The following is an 18553-nucleotide window of genomic DNA, read 5'->3' as shown; positions in this document are numbered from 1 at the left end:
GTTCCTCCAGTGGGGGCTCCAAAGTCAGATTTTCGCAGCAGAATCTCACCTCCTGACAGGCTCACGCATTCTCAGAGGCAGCTCATACACTTACCAGATTGCCAGGCTTTCACTCTATCATTTTAATCATGCTTTTATAGCGACCCCTCTGCCTCAAAATCCGCTTTTACGAGGGTGAATCCCACAGCACTCTGGCGCTAGGGGAATGCTCTCTGCATTAAATTTCAGTGGATTTGCACTGGATTTTGGTTTGATCTGAGTCCTGAAAAAGAATGTGTGGCTCACAGGACAGTCAGTGTTTGGGCGGGTTGATGCACACGGGCTTGTAATGGCATGTGTGTTTTGTAGTCCTAGCTCTGGAACTTCCTGTTGGGAAATAAAACTCTTTGAACTTATTTCTGTTTTTACCACTGCCTCCCACACTGTGGACTTGGGAAGTTCATTCTCCCGGGACCTCAGAATTGCCACCTGCCAAGTGGAGAGGGCAACATGAGGCCCCAGCAGAGCATCTTGCTAAACACTTCGTAACCGGGATTGCACGGACCAAAGATGGGCAGCTCTTGGTGTCAGAGGTGATGGGCTACGAAGACATTGGAGCACAGAAGTCCTCCTCTGTCCCCTGGGAAGGGTTCACAGGGCAAGGTGCCTGGGGTTGTGATAGCGCTTATGAGCTCTCCGAGGTTCTGGGGGAGACAGTGCTGCTTGCGCATGAGCAAGTATTGTCTGCCCTGTTACTGCAGCAGTAACATGGAAACTCCTCTTTTTTCAGCGAGTTTATAAAAATGAACAAGGCAAAAGCAAAACAACATACTCCGGTGGAAATGTGTATTCTAGAAAAATATAAATATAATCACAGGAATGGGAGTGTTTTTATTGTTTATACTTATTGTTTTTTGGTTGTGCTGCAGGGCTTGAGGGATGTTACTTCCCCAACCAGGGACTGAACCCGGGGCCATGGCAGTGAAAGCGCTGAGTCCTAACCACCAGACTGCTAGGGAACTCCCAGGAGTGGGAATGTTTTTAATGAGAAGCAAATTGCCTACATCAACCGATGTGGCTTATAGAACTGACTGACAAAACGAAAATCATCTACCAAATCCTGGAAGGCCCTTTAAGACCCTGCTAAAGACTCACCCCTGTTCCAGCACAGTCTTAACTGTAGGTGAATTACACCGTGTCAGATTCTCAGTACTCACTAGCTCTTTCAACCAACAAGCATTTATTGGCCTCCACTCTAAGCCAGGCACTGTATTAGTTATTCATCCTAAAAAGAATGAAAAATATTGTTCTAAGTGTCAGCACTGCCTTCGTGACTCATTAAAATCTTTTAAATACATTTGTCCAGGACCAAAATATACATCGTCAAGCCAAAGATTATATTATTTCTTGGCCACACCCTTCATCAAGTCATCTTTTCTCTTCCACAATCTGCCCTGGCCCCAAAGAGAGTTAGGAGAGGAAGGTATCTGCAGGATGTTGTGGGTCAATTAAATAGAAAGGATGTGACAACTCGATGTGGGGTTGTGATGTTTCAATTGGTTTATGCCCGGCTGGGGTGACAGATTTGTATGGGGCAATCGTGTCATACTCCTCTTGCTTTCCTTAATCACAAAAATGTGCCAGAAAACTGGATGTTGTGGATAGACTGTGGAATTACGTGGTTCCCACAAAGCATGGTGTTTGGCAGTGATTGGCAGACGATGGTTGTCGCTGATGCTTCTGAGTTCTCTGAAGTTCTCTCTTGTGAGGCAAACAGCTGAGCTTTTGGTCATTCCTGATAAAGGCCTAAATAATATACCCAGGGCTTGTCTTGTCCTGTGTGCGGAGTGAGCCGTTGACTGATAAGGAGAGAAGTCCCCTACCCAAGAATATTCTATCAGCCTCCACCCCAGCACTTCCTACTACCATCATCCCCTCCCACCAACAAACCTTTCTCACATACCCTTGGCTGCCACCACTAGTCTTTTAACAGTGAACTATACATTCACTGAGATGGGTAATGCTTTGGTCCATCATTAGCCATTAGCAGACTAAATGTGTTTATTGGATTAATTTAGCCCCCTCTGCAAGGCCCAGATAGATTAAGGGGACAAATGATTTTTTTTTTGATGACAGAGAAGAAAAATCTAGAACAACAACAACAGAAATCTAGATTGATTGGCAGCATGGAACAGTGGCTAATTATGTGGCTCTAAGAGTCTGACTTCTGCCCTTGTGTTATGATCTTCCAGTTTCATAGCTTCTTACTGCTTCAGTTTCTCCATTTGTACAAGAGGAACGATAATAATAAGAGATTCTTATTCAGACGTGATGGGGCACAGAAGTCCTCCTCTGTCCCCTGGGAAGGGTTCACAGGGCGAGATGCCTGGGGGTGTGATCGCATTCATGAGCTCTCCGAGGTTCTGGGGGAGACAGCTCTGCCTGCGCATGAGCAGGTATCGTCTGCCTTGTAAGACTGCAGTTGTGAGGACTAAATGAGAACAGTTTTAGAGGAGTGAATGGGAATGCCTGGCAAACAGCAAGTGCTTAATAAATATTACATCTTGGAGAGGGACTGGAGCAACCAGCTGTTAGCATGAGGGCCCTGGGAACCCTGGGAATGTGCAGGGGAAGAAGAAACATCCCAGAGTAAAACATATTCCAAAAATAAGACTCACATTCATTTTGCTAGGAACTGGTTTCTATCCCCAAGTGCGGATCTCATAAACTCTTCTTCTCAACCCTCCCTCCAATACCTTCCAAGATTCCATCCACAATCAACAAAGGGATTATCAGCTCCAATTTCTGGGGAGAGTATCGTTTTACCCTTAAACCAGAAGAAGGGGGACTCCCTGCATTTTCTGCCTCAGGGGTCAAGTGTCGTCAAGTTTTCCATTCATTTGATAGGGATCATGCCCGCACCCGGTTGCTGCAGTAGCTTAGGTGACAAGTACAATAATTCGGTAATTTGACTGTTGAACCTTCAGGAGACAAGAATTGCTTGAGTCCAGCACAGACACAAGGACAGAAACAAGGTCAAAAGTTGAAGCTTAGAAGACAGAGAGAAAAGCAATCTTTTCAAGTCTAGACAGCATATTAACAGAAGGGCTTAATATGTTGCTCTGTTTATGGGAGCTTTTTGCTGACAGCAGTGAACCTGAGCCCTTTTTTCTCCCCATTCTGCAAGTTCCCTTCTGCTGTGTCGTTATAGCCACCTCTTCCCGTGAGCCCATGGAGGACTGGCAATCAGAAGCTATGGCTGGGGTCTGCAGGGCAGGGGGAAACAGGAAGGGGAAAAACAACTGGAGGGTTGATATTTTGGGGGCTGAAGGTGAATTCATCACATCAGTCTACTAGCAGCTCACAGCTATATTTTAGTCCTCCCATGATTTTTTTCTAGAAATGTTATAATAGTAAATGAGAGCATAGGCAGGTCATCAAACATTTTCTATATGCATTTTTATTTTCCTAAGGAAGGCAATTTGGGAAAGATACGTTCTTTCATTTTTAATCATTTTTTTAAATTATAAAATGACTTTGGTTAGAGTATTGGGCAGTAGCTGATGGGAATATAAATTCATTTCAACTTTCTGGAAAGCATTTTGGCAGTATATAATAAAAAGTCATCAAAAAGGGCATATCCTTGACACAGAAATTCCATTGCTAGGATTTTATACTATGGGAATAGTAGTATAAATATTTATATGAGAGAATGTTCCTCACAGAATTATTTAGAATAGCCCCCCAAATGGAAATTATCTAAACACTCTGAAATAGGGGATGGGTTAAATAGAATATAATGTGAATGCCAAACAGCCACTCAAAACCTTCCTTAGAGAAGTATTTAATAGCAGTGAGACATAAGGCAGTGCTTCACATCACAGGCTTCAGAGGCCTTGAATTTGAGCTGCTATATGAGGGTAGTGATATCAACCTCACAGGGGTATTGGAAGGACAACCGAGATAAAGAAGATAAAAATGAGATCAATGTATGATGACAATGTCATTGTTGGGTAAAAGAGCAGATTTCAAAACAGAATGGCCAGTAAAGTCACAATGTATCATTCATTTAAATATTTTATATATATATATATATATATATATATGCACGGCTTTAATAGGTTCATGTCTTGAATATGTATATATATATATATAGTACATTATATGTGCATATATGTATGTATGTATATGATATGCCTAGAAAAAAGACTGGAAGGATATACACAAAATGTTAAAAGTAACTAGCTCTGGGTAGTGGAATTACAGGTGGATTTAACTTTTTTATTTTTCTGTATTCTTCGAAGTTTTAAATCCTGAATTTATATGGCTTTTGTCATCAGGAAATTTCATACCACCAGGAGTAAAATCCACCATTTAACTCTGATATTAAAAATGTTAAATCCCTTCTCTATGAAGAACAAGAATCTGCAAGGGGCAGGTTGTGGGGAGTAAAGTGCACCGTACAACGAAGCTCTATAACCTGGAGAGAGACCGCAGGAAAGACTTGACCTCTCAGGAGGCGTCCAGTTATTGGAACAAAGTTCCGCTGTAGTCAGAGACCAGAGCTGTGGAATCTGCCTGCCATTGTTCACCTGAGGCACCTGAATGGGTGAGCAGGTTTCTCATAATTTGTGTATTGGGCTCTGGTTACATAAGCCACTAGCTGTTTGTGTAAATGGCTCTTTTACCCTGGTCTGAATTGGACAGAGTCTGTTTGATAGAGCAGCTTATATAACCGAAATCTGAGACTGAAGGAAGGATTTGGCCCGGACTGTTGATTGCATGGGAGGGTGGGTTGGAGAGGAAGCTTCCAGAGCAAGAGGCCCTTATTTTGAGGCAGTGAATTAGAGCAAATTGTTCCCCGCACTTCACCTAACCACATTAACACAGTGGGATCTAGCCCATCGATAGAAATGAGTTCTATTCCTTCTTCCGGGGAGGGAACAGGGCTATTTCTCTCCAAGGATCAAACAAGGTTAAGACATGCATGCATGGACGCCAGTGGGAATGCCACGTTTAATAGTCGTTCCACGGCCTGTGTCCCATTGACATTCCAACCCCCTTCTGTTTTTTAAAGCTCAAAAACATTTTCTTAACGGTTTTTTTGGGGTGGGATTTTATTTTTGCAAGAGTGGGTGTGTTTGTTGCCTTTTTTTCTTCTTTGAAAACTAGTTCAATTTTTTTCTTTTTCCCTTCCTGAATTTTAATGGGCCTGAAAGTTGGAGTCTGCCAGAATTTGAACATTCGGAAAAGAAAGGTACAAGATCTTCCTCTCTCGAAAGCCAGCCTAGCGTGCATTTTTCAGGCCTTTCTCCCACACCCACTCAGCTTAAACCACGGAGGCTGCGTGGTGCTGGCCAAGGACTCCACTGCAAGCGCATATGCTTCCTGTTTTGTCTTTCACCTCATCTGGACCCTGGGGTAGACTCAATTCTCATCTTTGAGGCTCTGTTATTTCAGTCTTTGGTCTCAATGTCACTCAATCAGGAAAATGCTAATTCCTCAGCAGGGAGAGGAAAGTCATAACTCTCTTCTTAGCTTTATATTAAATCCCCCAGAATCCCCCAAACAAGTAGCCCGACCCTCTTACCTCTATTTTTCCATCTGTAAAGGGAAGAACTGTGAAGTGTGTTTAAGTCCTCATACCAGCAATCCCTGAAAGCCATTTGGGCGCAATTTAGGTTGTGCCTCATTATCTCAAAAGGTGTAGAGAAAGTATCAGATCATCTAAACGGCATTCATCTTAATCAATACATGTAAGTCAAATGTGTATCGATCCATATTTAGAACAGAAGTGTATACTCACAGGCGCAGAGTAGATGTATGTAAACTCTGACCACCCCCGTACACTCAGTGATTGCCAGTGGGATCCCCTCTTACCTCCTAGTTACGTCTCTGTCCCTGCTTCCACCAAAAGGACTCCCTTTTTATTCAGAACCCCACCTCCATGAAGAACTTGTCCAAATTTCATACCAGAGGGACGACAGTCTTTTAGGATAGTTCTTACAGCAGTATAATCACTAACATGATTAATCCTGCCGAGGAGAGTTGCTAATTTTTATTCTAGGATGTCCTCTATTGTAAGATCCACCACCAATTTATTAATAGCTTTAAGGGGAAGAAGGAAAAAACTACTACATGAATTGTATACAGTAACAGGGAGATACATCTCAAGTTCAGGGGAGGAAAATGCACAAGACATTGAGAGATCTGCAAAGAGGGCATTTGTTTACTGTGGTTAAATAGGAGTGTAGACTCGAGGGAATTGCCTGGATAAGATCCCTGCGCCACAGTTGGCTGTGTGACCTTGGGCAAGTGACAACCTCTCTGTGTCTCAGTTTCTTTGATCATAAAATGGGGATAGTAGTGCCAGTCACACAGAGTTATTGCAAGGATTGAAGGATTTAATGCATGTAAAGTGCTTAGAACAGTACTTGGTAACCAATCAACAAATATTAGGGTAATTGTTAATCCAGATGAATCTTTATTTTTCTTGTTCCAAACAAATCTGATGAAATATAGAGAACTTCTGCCCAGAAAAAAATACAAAACCTGTGCAGACACACAAAATTTATATACAAGCTCGGGGGTTTTCAAGGCTCTGTGAGGTCCACTCATATTCCTCATCCACTTGGTGGAATCTAGAGGGATCCACCTGGGGCAGCACGAGCCTGGGCTTTGGAGTCAGGCCGACTTGGGTTTTAAGCCTGACCCAGCCGCTGACTAGCTGTGTGGCCATGGGCAAGTTCTGTGACCTCTTTACATCATATCTCCTCACTTATAAAATGGACGTAACAACAGTACCTGCTCTGCGGACTTAGCCCATGGATAGAAACGGATTCTACACGATAAACTGTGGTGACGCTGGCGGGGGCAGGAGGCGGGGAACAAAGAAATCATGCCGTTTTCTGGGAATGGGGATTGTCCCTTCGCTCCCAGTCTATTTCCAGACACTTCCCCTTTTACAGAAGAGCTGGGAATGGGCAATCTGGTACCACAATTCTGGAAAATGTTCCCTATAATATGAATTATGGGAAGAGTAACAACAACAGCAACAAAAATTAAATAGTGAGGTGACATGTTTCCAAATATTTAAGAAATTGTTACTTTGCTAAAAGAGCCTAAATAAATATTCCTAAAGTGATAGTGAAATCTGGTAGGAAGATCCCAGAACTTGCTCCCAGGAGCTGCTTTTTAATCCCTCCCCAGCCTTAGAGACCATGAATGGTGATATCCCTGCTCAAACTCTCCCCTCGCCCCTGACATCAGTTTTGAACACCAGGAGCCTGGTGCATTTTAAGACTTTTCTAAATGTCCATAGGATCCAGCTTTCAGCTGGTAATGTTTATCCACATACCACATATGTTTGTTTTTTTAAAAAAAGGACATAAGGAAATACACTGAAATGTTAATAGTAGACATATAGATTATTTTAATTTTCTTCTCTACATTTTCTTCACTTTCGATAATTTGTTTTGTAATAAGTATGCATCATTTAAATAATTAATTCAACAATTAGACATTTGTCTATATGAAAGGTACTCCGCTAGGTGTTGAGAATACAGCATCCATTATCTCCTGGTGTCTACAGTCTAGAAGGGAATAAGACATTAAATAAGTAATTACACTAATAATTCATTGCTTCCAATGGCAATAGGCCCAGTAATGAAGTCTAGGGGACTATGAAATCAAGAGGGACTTGACCTAAGCTAGGGTCTGGGAAGGCTTCCCTGAATAAATAATATTAAAACTGAAATCTGAAGGGGGGAGGGGAGTAGGAAAGAAAGAGGAGAATATTCCAGGTGTAGAGATTAGCATGTGCCAAGACCCTGAGGCTTGGTGAGTTCAAGAAGCTAAAAGGAGGCCAGAGTGGTTACAGTTTTGGGGAAGGAAGAAATTCAGCTAAGGCAAGGGCAGCAATAAGCATGGCCTCAGAGATCATGTGAATGGTCTTTGCATTTGATTTTAAGAGGAAATAGAAAGCCAGGGTTTTAAGCAGAATAGTAACAAATAGCTATTTCCATTTTGGAAATTTTCTTTTAGAAAGAAAAATAACAACAAAAGTATTTCAAATCAATTGTTATCTATAGTTTAGGAGTTCTTGGATGTAGATTTTTTAAGGCCAATTCAATAGACTCACCCTATATATGAAAATATTGGATAAAAGTGTTTTTACCCAATATTGAAACATTAGCTTCCTTTTTACAGGGAGCCTGGGACAGTGACAGGAGCTCAACACTGCAGCCCGGGTCCCCTGTCAGTCCAAGGCCATGGGGCATGCCTGGCGCAATAGCAGCAGATGGTGGAAGCTGGGCAGCAAAGGACCCTTCTTCCCACCACCCTGGGGAGTTGAGGCAGGAGGCAGCCCATGAGCATTCCGTCAAGAAACCTCCATGTGCCATGGAAATGCAAAATGATGCAATTCCCAGACCGGCTGCGGTCAAAACACAGCTGGATAAATGACAGCATCTAGAACCTGACAAATTGTGAGAGTGTTTTTCTGCTCAGGAGTGCAGGGCTGGGTCACTGCCGTGCCAATTAACTGCAGTTGGAGTTCAGGGGATGATCGCAGGGACCTCCAAACATGTACATCCAGAAACGCTGTCTTAGTGATGTGAACACACCAACTTGGGGTCACCATTTGTTGCGATGCTTTTGAGTTTATTTAAAATAATTTTTTAAATCACAGTGCTCTATCATCTCAGGAAATCACGGTATTGGAAGTAATTTACCACTTGGCCGCTGAATAACAGATGAGATGCTTCCAGCCAATCCTCCTCTCCAGGGTTCCTAAATCAGATGGGCATGTCCTGACCTCCAGGTTATTTGAAGGGCAGGGGAAGCTGCCAAAACCCACCCTCGTTTCTGGAGGAACTCAAAGCTTTAGTGGGCTCTGGAGCCGCGGTAACCGGCATCTGGTAGTCAACCTTTTCCTGTAATGAGGAGGTATAAATATTCACATCAGGAACTGGGACTTTTGTAGGCCCTGAACTGGTCTTCCAACCTGTTACCTATTATGCTGCACACTTTATATACCCCCGAATACAACAAGAAGAGACTTGTGAGTGTTCTATAAAGCCTGCCACTGACATCAGGGTGGGTCTTCGAGGCTTATGGTTATCCTAATAAAAGCAAGGAATGTGTAACAGGCTGTAGCCAGCAGACCACCAACCACTTTATTGTTGAAGCACAAAAGAAAACCTCTGGTAAACCTACTGTACCTGCCTCGCAGCGTGTGGCTGTTTCTTAACCCTTGAAGACTCTGTTATACGCCCAACTTCAGACGACATCTGTATGTTTCTGGTTTCCCTCCCTATGACGAGTCTGCTAAGTTACACGCTTAGACAAGACATACCTATTGATGGAGCGGTTATGAATTACAGATTGGAGGTTACAAATCAATTCAGGATTTTTAAAATATAAATTCAAACCAGATCTCTGAAGCCAGCTTTTCCTCAGACAGCATAAGCAGATGGGCAGCCAGGCGGCCCTATGATAGGTGTGAAGGAGGTCTTCTATGACCCCAGACTCCTTTCTTGATCTCTTCCTTTTTCCATGGCTACCCTCATGCTCAGGAACTCAGTGTCCTATCCCTACCAAAGTGCAAACACAGGAAAGGAACTGTATCAGCAGGGGAATAGCAGGAAACTCTCAAAAGAGTTATTAACGGAGGAGAATGAAATGAAGTTGCTATTTAGCCAAGCAGAGGCTGGTAAAGGGCCTCGGTGAGAGGCTGGGGGAGCACTCAGGGACTCTTACCGACAGGGAGCTACTCCCACCCCAAAACCAAGGGGCCAGGGGTGGTGGAGCCCTTATGAGAATCTGGCAGGAGCTTCAGCAAGAGAATCTGCCTACAGCAGCCAGCCTCCTGGGGGCACAGAATAGGCCATGGAAGGGCAGAGAATCCATCTGGAGGTGCAAAAGAAATCCAGATCCAGCACAGGATCTGACATCAGATTATGTAGTCTATTACCTTGCTCAGATTCTTTAGCACCCCAAACCTAACAAGTATGAAAGAAAAGTTAGCGGTCGTGTGGGTACCTTATTTTTAATCCTTGTCCTAAAGGGTTTTCCAGCATCAGTGAGCAGATATGGAAGGGGGGAAAGAAGGAGCTGCCTCTGTTTCCAAAATCACACCCAGTAGTGGCCTCTGATCTTGAGGATGCTCAGGGATGAGGGGGGGCTTCCAGAGGAGACCGGATACGCCTGGTGCACTAGGTCTTCCGCCCTCCCAAAGCGCTGTCATCCACTGGACAAGTATGGGATGCACTACAACATATCTGCCTTGAAAAGAATTCTCCCATTAAGCTTATGTAGGAGTCATGAAGCCAAGCCCCTCATCTCCATCCTGCACTTTTTACCAAGTCTACTCAATAACTTTCCTGCTTCTATCTTGCTCCCTCCAAGCCACAGTCCTCCACGTAATCATCAAAATATCCTATCTTAAAAAAAAAATCCCCTGGACTTCCCTGGTGGTCCCGTGGTGAAGACTCTACGCTTCCAGTGCTTCCACTGCAGGGGCCGCGTGTTCGATCCCTGATTGGGGTACTAAGATCCCGCGTGCTGCATGGTGTGGCCAAAAAAAAAAAGAAAAAAAAGCCTGCTTGAAATCCTGCCATGACTCCGCATTACCTACAGTGTAGACTGCAAACCCCATGGTGGACTCCCAGGTACTTCCGTAGCCTCATCTCTTTTCAAGTCTCCTCCTTGCCCTTCAGGTACCAGCCACGTCAGTACTTTTGCTCATGTCATCCAAGATGCGTGAGCTCCTTTTCTGGGTCTTCTGCCCCTATCGACTACCTGCCTGACTCCTACTGGTTGTTTTGAGAAGCGTCTCAGGAGTAAGACCTCTAGGCTGAGATGCAAAGACGCTATCACCCTGACCACCCTCCAACACAGCACTCCCACATCACACTGAAATGTCCCAGCTCGCCACTGGCCCTGGGAGCACCATAAGGGCAGAGACTGTGTGCTATTCACGAATTCATCCTCCTAATGCAGCATCCAGCAAGAGCTGCCATTAGAAACTATTTGATGAACTAAACTAAATGATGACTTGCCAGAAAGAAAGTGCTCCTCCAAAGCAAAGTTCCCTGGGCGTTAGATTTTTTTTTAAGCACTATAGGAGTACAACCTGTATAGGTATTTAATTACTGTTGTTAGATCTCTCTCTATATTCCACGTATACCTCAGACCCTTAAGAATTGATTTAAATGAAAAATCAAACAATTTTGAAAGCCGATTGATTAAAGAACGTTTTGGTGGAATAATTGGAAAGAATGGAAAAATAAACCATAGAACATCTGACTTAGGGAGGCTTTAAAATACCCTCTAGTAGAAGAAGTAAAGTGACACAGTTACCTGAAGACGATAGTAGAGATCATTTGGAAGCGCCAGCCTTGATAGGCTGACCTCCATGTTCCCATGGGTCTTATTCTTTCTATAATTCTAAAGTGGCTTTAAAATACAGGTAATCAACTGCTCAGGGGAGACATAGTCACTTAGTGTCTATCGCTTCACAATTGTGTAGCTACAGGATTACCTCGTGTAGATTGGGATCTGTTTCTAAGAAATGGGAACGCCTAATGAAGTGGGTCAAACATGTCTCACTTCTCACAAGCTATAGCCTCTGGCAACATTATTTATCCTCTGAAATCAATATACTGTAGATACCTTTATCTTCCTGGTGTTCTCTAGGGCTCCTGGAATGGTGGGTTGGACCATATCTAGACTGCAGCTTCATGCATTCAACTGGAGATCACCCACTGGAGTTACTGGAAAATGTCCATTTTTACATTCAGCATGTTATCTCAACCATCAAAATAATCTGGAGTTGGTTTATTTTTTGGAAAACTCTTTGCTGCAAACCAAAAAACTGTCAGTCATGAAAAGGATGGTCATGATAGAGAGACCTCAGCAGTGCAAACAAAGCAAAGATATTGGCTGGCATCATACAACCTGTAGAAGGCGCAATGGAGGGCCGGAGTTTGTTGGCAAATGGCTCTCAATCTACAGAACAGCTCACCAACACCGAAACCATTGGCACCGTCTGGGGGTCTAAACAAGGAAAGTCCATGGGGTCAAAAAGAGCAAGGACGTACCTCAGAAATTCCAGCTCCTTTTGACAAGTATCCAGTGCTGGGACTGAAAATTGACACCAAATTATTCATTAAAGGCCCCCTACACACACCACCACCACCACCCTTGCAACACAATACTTTCTTCCCTGCCCCCTTGAATGTGAAGTTGAAACTAATTGAATTCAGCGGGAATGGGAAGCCCCAGCATTACAAAGCAGTGTATTTCATCGTACACGGTTTAGTCTAATTCTGGATAAACCGCTCATAAACCACCTCTCCCCACTTTTGTCTCCGGCTGAAGAGGCGTCAGTGGTGCCCGCAGCCTCCTCTGCACAGCTGCTTCTCCTCTGACACTTGCTGCTCAGACACAGGGCCCTTCTCCAGAAGTTGATGGTAGAATCAGGGAGCAGAGACGACAGTCATCCACCCAAACGCAAACTCCAAATATGAGAAAGCATCTGTTGTGCAATTTTTTTTTTCAAGTGCTAAAAATCTTTTATTGGATTACTTTGTAAAATAATTTATATAAAGTCATGCTTGTAACATTCTTGCCTCTTGTGGTCTTAGATTTCACACCAAAGAAGATTGAGGGCTAAGAGTACCATTACAAGAAGAAGCATGAGGGAGGCAGATGCTCAGAGAGTCTGAATTCATGCCTCCATTTGAGACACAAAGAGAAAATATAGGCCTGAGAGCTCCTTGGAAGGCGAGATAAGAGAAATTATAGATGAGGGATCTCTCTGTCACATCATAGAAGGATATCTGCCCATACTCATAGTCCGGGAAAACTCCAACTTTGTGCATTTGCTCTCTCAAGGAAACCCTTTTTAAAGGGGGAAAGGCCCAGAAAGTATAATCAGTTCCCATCATGGATTCTGTGAATAAGACCTTATCTCCGGAAGCACTTCTGCTGGCAGAGCTTCTGTGTACGCCCAGCTGCCACTGTGCTGCCTTTTCCACATCCACCTCCCAGTTCTGCCACCCTGAGGTGAAGAAGCTCTCCACGCCCAACATGGTGGCACTGAAGTCAAATCTCTCTGGGTGACCGGGTACATCCTGCTGCACATTTCTGAGTCTCACACTTCTCAGATCCTCAGATAAGACCAGACAAGGATAAGCTGTTTTAGGGTCCAAAGTTATAGGTCTTTGCAGCACTTTTAGCACTTTGCTCATTCCTGTTATTTGGCATAAACTCAGATCTGTGATTCAGGGGGGCTCTAGACACTGAAGCAGTAGTGACTCACTCCTTTCCAAAGAATTTCTTGCATTCTGGAGCAATGCTGAGGCAGATTGCCCACATTTCTTCTCTAGCTCTGCAGTGATTTTTGGAGGCTGCAGATCTGTTCAGAGAGCCTGACTTCACTCTCCCTCAGTTTATTCATGTTCTCTCTCCACAAACAGTTCAGTCTCTGTAGTATTTCCTGGAACTTCTCCTTTAGCTTTGTGGCAAACTCCATCAGTTGGTTCTGACTGGCTTCTCTCAAGTTCAGGTTGAATCCGCAACCTTGCAGGCTCTGGAAGTTCACTTTGTTTTCTTCAATCATCAACCGGAACCTTATCCTATATTCAGACTCAATCATCACTTTAAAATTCTGCTCTTCTTCCTGCATCATCACCATTCTTTCTTGCTCATCAGCCAATATGCTTTTAGCTACTTCAAGTTTCTCCTTCGGTGTGTTCAATATCTCCTGGAATAACTTCCTATAATTCTCAGCAGCCTCTTGTACTCCATACACCACCTGATTCTTGTACTCCTGGGACTTGAAGTACTTGTCACAAAGCGTGATTTGGTCATCATGGCAGAACAGCTGTGGTGGCTCCAGATGTATCTCACAGCAGGCATCTTCTGGGATTTCTTGCTCTAACTGGGAGCGGAGTCTTTTGGACATGCTGGCAGGCGGCCCTAGTTGAAGATTGGGCTGTTTCTGTTGTGGAATACACCTCCCCGTACTCTGAAAAGGAAAAGAGTGGCGGTGTTCTGGGGCAGACACACTTGTTAACCTTTGTCCGCAGTAAAGCATCAGCAGGTCAGCGCATCCTGGACTCCTCAAATGCAGCAAATCTTCAGCAGCCATGTGCTGAGCTCTCAGCAGTCAACATAGTTGGCCAGGACCCTCCTCTTGGAATGGTTTCTTCTCTTTGCAATCAAGATCATGTAAATGACATCCCTCCTACGTTACTCGTCTGTTTCCCAGCATTCTTTTTTGACTGGGAATCCTCTCGAACCTCTAAGTTTTGGGGTGCTTCCAGGATCAGTTCTGGTCCCTTACCTTATGCTAGTTCCAATGTCTCCCTAGGTAATCACATTGACTTCCCTGTTGTGTAATTTTGAAGGTAGGATGTTGACACAACAATTGTGAAGACCATGAGGAAAAGGTATTGAGGTTATCATTTCATCCAGTAATTGCTATACTTGGTATTTACCCAAATGAGTTGAAAACTTATGTCCACACAAAACCCTGTACATAGATGTTTATAGCAGGTTTATTCATAATTGCCAGAACTTGGAAGCAATCAAGATGCCCTTCAGTAAGTGAACGGTTAAGTAAACTGTAGCACATCCGGACAATGGAATATTATTGAGTGCTAAAAGGAAATGAGCTCTCAAGCCATAAAAAGACATGGAGGAAACTTAAATGCATATTTCTAAGTGAAAGAAGCCAGCCTGAAAAGATTATATACTATAGGATTCCAACTATATGACATTCTGGAAAAGGCAAAACTATGGAGACAGTAAATAGATCAGTGATTGTCAGGGGATACTGAGGCAGGAGGGATGAATAAGTGGAGCACAGAAGATTTTTAGGACAGTGAAACTATTTTGTAAGATACTACAATGTTGGATATATGACATTATACATTTGTCAAAACCCGTAGAATGTACAACACAAAGAGTGAGCCCTAATGCAAACTACGGACTCTGGGTGATAATGACATATCAGTGTAGGCTCATCAGCTGTAATAAACGTACCCTCTTCTGTGGGATGTTGATAGTGGGGAAAGGCATGCAAGTGTGGACAGGGGGTATCTGGAAACTCTCCATACTTTCCACTCAATTTTGCTATGATCCTAATACTGCTCTAAAAATTAAGGTGTATTTCTTTTAAGTCTAGCACACTAAAAAGAAAAAGATACAGAGGAAGCAGAGTAAAAGTGAGTCTTTTAAACATTTGATTTAAATATCAGTGTTTGGTTACTGAGAGGTGTAATCACAAGGGATGCTTTATTTTCGACATGTCCTTATTGATGCAGCCCCATCCTCAACAGACCACTTTCCTCAGTATTAGAACCCCACTCGTGCCTTCCCCAGTATCAGAACCTAGCCATGTCAAGCTGTTTCCTGCTTGGTCTGCCCATGTGGCCTCAGGAGAAGGCCCTGAAGTGGGGAGGTAGGAAGACCATGGCTTCCCCAGCGCCCGTTTCACAAGCACCCACAGACTCAGGATCTGATCTGAATGGCCTGTGTGAACTTGCCCTGAATTCCTGCAGGAGGAAGCTGCTGCAGCTAAAGACTAACTTCCACCCGAGACTGGATAATCACTACGGATTAGACAGTCATTGCTCTATTAGGTGTGAGTGATCACTGAGGCCAGTCTAAACCCCGAGGAAGTATCTGGCTGAGAATGGCCTGGAAGAATGGAAGTACACGCAGCTCCACTCCCCTTTCCCTACTTACCAGCCTGATAATGACACACAGAAAAGAGACACAGCATATACTCAGGTTTAACAGCAAGAGTGAGCTAAGGCTAATCGTTTTGTGATAAGAGCTGACTAATTTATTTCTTTGAGAAGTTCGAAGTACAGACTTGAAACCTACTGTTCATACACAGAGTCATTATTAAAGCATCCATTTCCCCAACATTGCAATCCCACCTCCAAAACCACAGATTCTTTTCTCCTCAATCTCTCAGGCCTGGTGTCTTTGATATTTCTTCATTCTGCTGCCTGGAATAAAGGTCCTGGTAACAAACAGTGCAGACAAGCAAGGATGCCTTTTAAGAGTACGGTGGACAAGAGTGACCCCTGCTGGACGAATGAGGACAAACTAGCACAGCACAGGACTAACACAGGAAAACAGAAGAAAAATATTTTAAAGTGGTGCTTTTGGAGGAGGAGAAGAAAATGTTTTGCTTAATAATCTTTTTAAACTTTATTGGATTGAAAAACAAACCTGAAAGACTTCTTCTTTTTTAGGTTTCTAGAAACGAACTTGGTTGAGTGTTTGCCACTTCTACAGCACGTTGATACTTACGTTAAGTGATTTTTTAAGAGCTCCGACTCTTCGGCACGGGTTCTAAAAGCAGCTTAATAGCGGAACTGTTTCTTTTCTGTCTAATTCCCTGCCAGGACTCCAGGTTGTTTGTGCACAGGCAGGAGTGGATCTACTTCGTGATCAGGAGTAATTCTGATAAACCTGAAAGCATACGGTGGACTTCAAGACTGAGCTTTCAGAACCGCCTGGGGAAAGGGATGTTTGAGATAGGTCAGCAGGGTCAGAAACATTCAAATAAAACTTGACATGTTTTGCCAAACTTTTTCCTTTGGCCACAATGTAATTTGGATATTTTCAGAATCCTTAGATCCTTAATTTGGAGGGTGAGTGCTTTTTTAAAAAGAGAGTAGGTTTCCTTATATATAACATATATCCTGATGTACTAAAGTATGCTCTTCTTTGCAATATCCTCTGTACACACTCTGTTTTAGGGGCATGGAGAAGACAGAGCTTGGTGTTTCCGTTCACTGCCTCTCATGTCAAAATGCCTAATCATGGGAATTCCCTGGTGGTCCAGTGGTTAGGACTCTGTGCTTTCACTGCTGAGGGTGCGAGTTCAGTCCCTGGTGGGGGAACTAAGATCCCTCAAGCTGCATGACTCGGCCAAAAAGAAAAAAATGCCTAAGCACATCGGCATTATGTGACTCTGCCACTTTTTTGACTCTGCCACTCCTCAGTTAGGCAACTTAGGGCAAGTTTTCTAAACTTCCTAAGCCTCAGTTTCTTACTCTGTAAAATGGGGTTGTTTATAGTGCCCACTTCAAGAGGTTATTGGGAGGATTCAGTGAGTCATGCTAAAAACTGTCTGCTAACACCCCAGGATAATCCCAGTTAGCTTTAGATGAAAATGTTTAATCTTAGAGATGAAGATACAGAAAAATCATGATTTAAAAAAAAAAAACACAACACACTGAAAGACTGGCAATTGTATATGTCAGTTTTTGAGAGGGAAGTCATTGATGGTAGGTAAGCCTTTAATTTGGGGCAAGAATAAAAATGAGTTGATTTTAGTTTCTCTGGCTCTGTGAACATCTCCACCAAAGGACAGGGTTAGAAGCCTTCAGGGAATTTTAAACCACTTTTCAGGATGGACTCTGGTCTTCTTGGTGTAGACAGGCTCCCCCGACCCATCATCCATGCAACATCTGTTCCTCCTTCACTAGTTCTGTACCTGCCAGGTGTTGGAAGAGATGCTGATAACAAAGGTCCATCGTCTGCCTGTGAGAAGGGCGAGATCTGTAGGGGGAAGGGGAGAAAGTTTCTGAGTTCTTCAGGATCCTGAGATTTGTACCGTTCCTTCCTCACTACAGTCCAACACACTCTCAAAAGGGCTTGTCGAGATCTTTGGCAACCATTCTCCCGCACTGACCAGGATTAGAGTTAGAGTTGAAGACACAGAACAGAGTAAAATCAATTCCTTTCAAGCCAGTTTAGCCAACTGGTTTAACCAAACCAATTTTTCAGCATTGTCCTTCAACCTCTTGGTAGGATTAAGGGAGCATCTTTCCCTTCAGTAATTGGATTGTGGACCTCACAAACACCCAGCAGGAAAGAGGTTAATTGAAAGGGTTTGGGTTGTTATTTATATGCCACGTAAATACCCAACTGGTCCTGGCCTTTGCAGTTGGCCATATCTCAGCAGGGATGACAGGATGAACTTGACACTTGCTGGATTGCCGGGAGAGGTCTTGGGATTTGGGAATATAGACTTTTGAAGTTTGCCATCCACGTCAATCTATTCCGTAGGCCAAATCTTCATAATCACACCTGTCCTCCTTATGAGGGTTTGATTGTGAATCAGGCAATTTTTGCCTTTTCTCCCCAAAGGAGAGATCATTATCTTAAAAAAAAAAAAAAAAGATTGTCTTATAAGAGGCAAGTTCAAATACAGATGAAAATAATACTACTTCTTAGCATTTCCACCCCATCTTTCATCTACAGAGCTCAAAGTACTTGGTAAACATTAATTAATTCTCAAAACACCCTTGTGAGGTAAGTAAGGGTATTATCTTTATAATAATATATAAATACTGGCTGGTTCATGAAAGCAGCCACTTTAAAGGGACAATTCTGCAGGATCAATTTCAAAAACAACCTTCTTACCTGGTGTAGACTTAATACTTTTGGGTAACACATTTGGGAGTGCCAAATTTACTAATGATACGATATCCTAGAGGGTGCATATCCACCCTTTCAAAGTGATTTCTTTAGTGGATTTCGA

At 43.3% G+C, this 18553-nt stretch overlaps 1 long non-coding RNA gene and 1 pseudogene across 4 annotated transcripts in view; one reads left to right on the top strand and one right to left on the bottom strand.

The window, feature by feature from the left end:
• Positions 1-18553, top strand: part of LOC309626209 — a 90249-nt gene that overhangs the window by 47850 nt on the left and 23846 nt on the right. The window lies entirely within an intron of this gene.
• On the bottom strand, positions 7376-17209 carry LOC309626124 (putative E3 ubiquitin-protein ligase TRIML2 pseudogene; annotated as a pseudogene). The gene has a single exon. The product of its transcript is annotated as a putative E3 ubiquitin-protein ligase TRIML2 pseudogene (transcript).

Source organism: Balaenoptera borealis (assembly GCF_965194805.1).
Source record: "Balaenoptera borealis genome assembly, chromosome: 3".
In the NCBI taxonomy this organism is placed as follows: Eukaryota; Metazoa; Chordata; class Mammalia; order Artiodactyla; family Balaenopteridae; genus Balaenoptera; species Balaenoptera borealis.
Note: the sequence above shows the minus strand (reverse complement) of the source record. Positions and strands in the feature narration are given on the sequence as shown.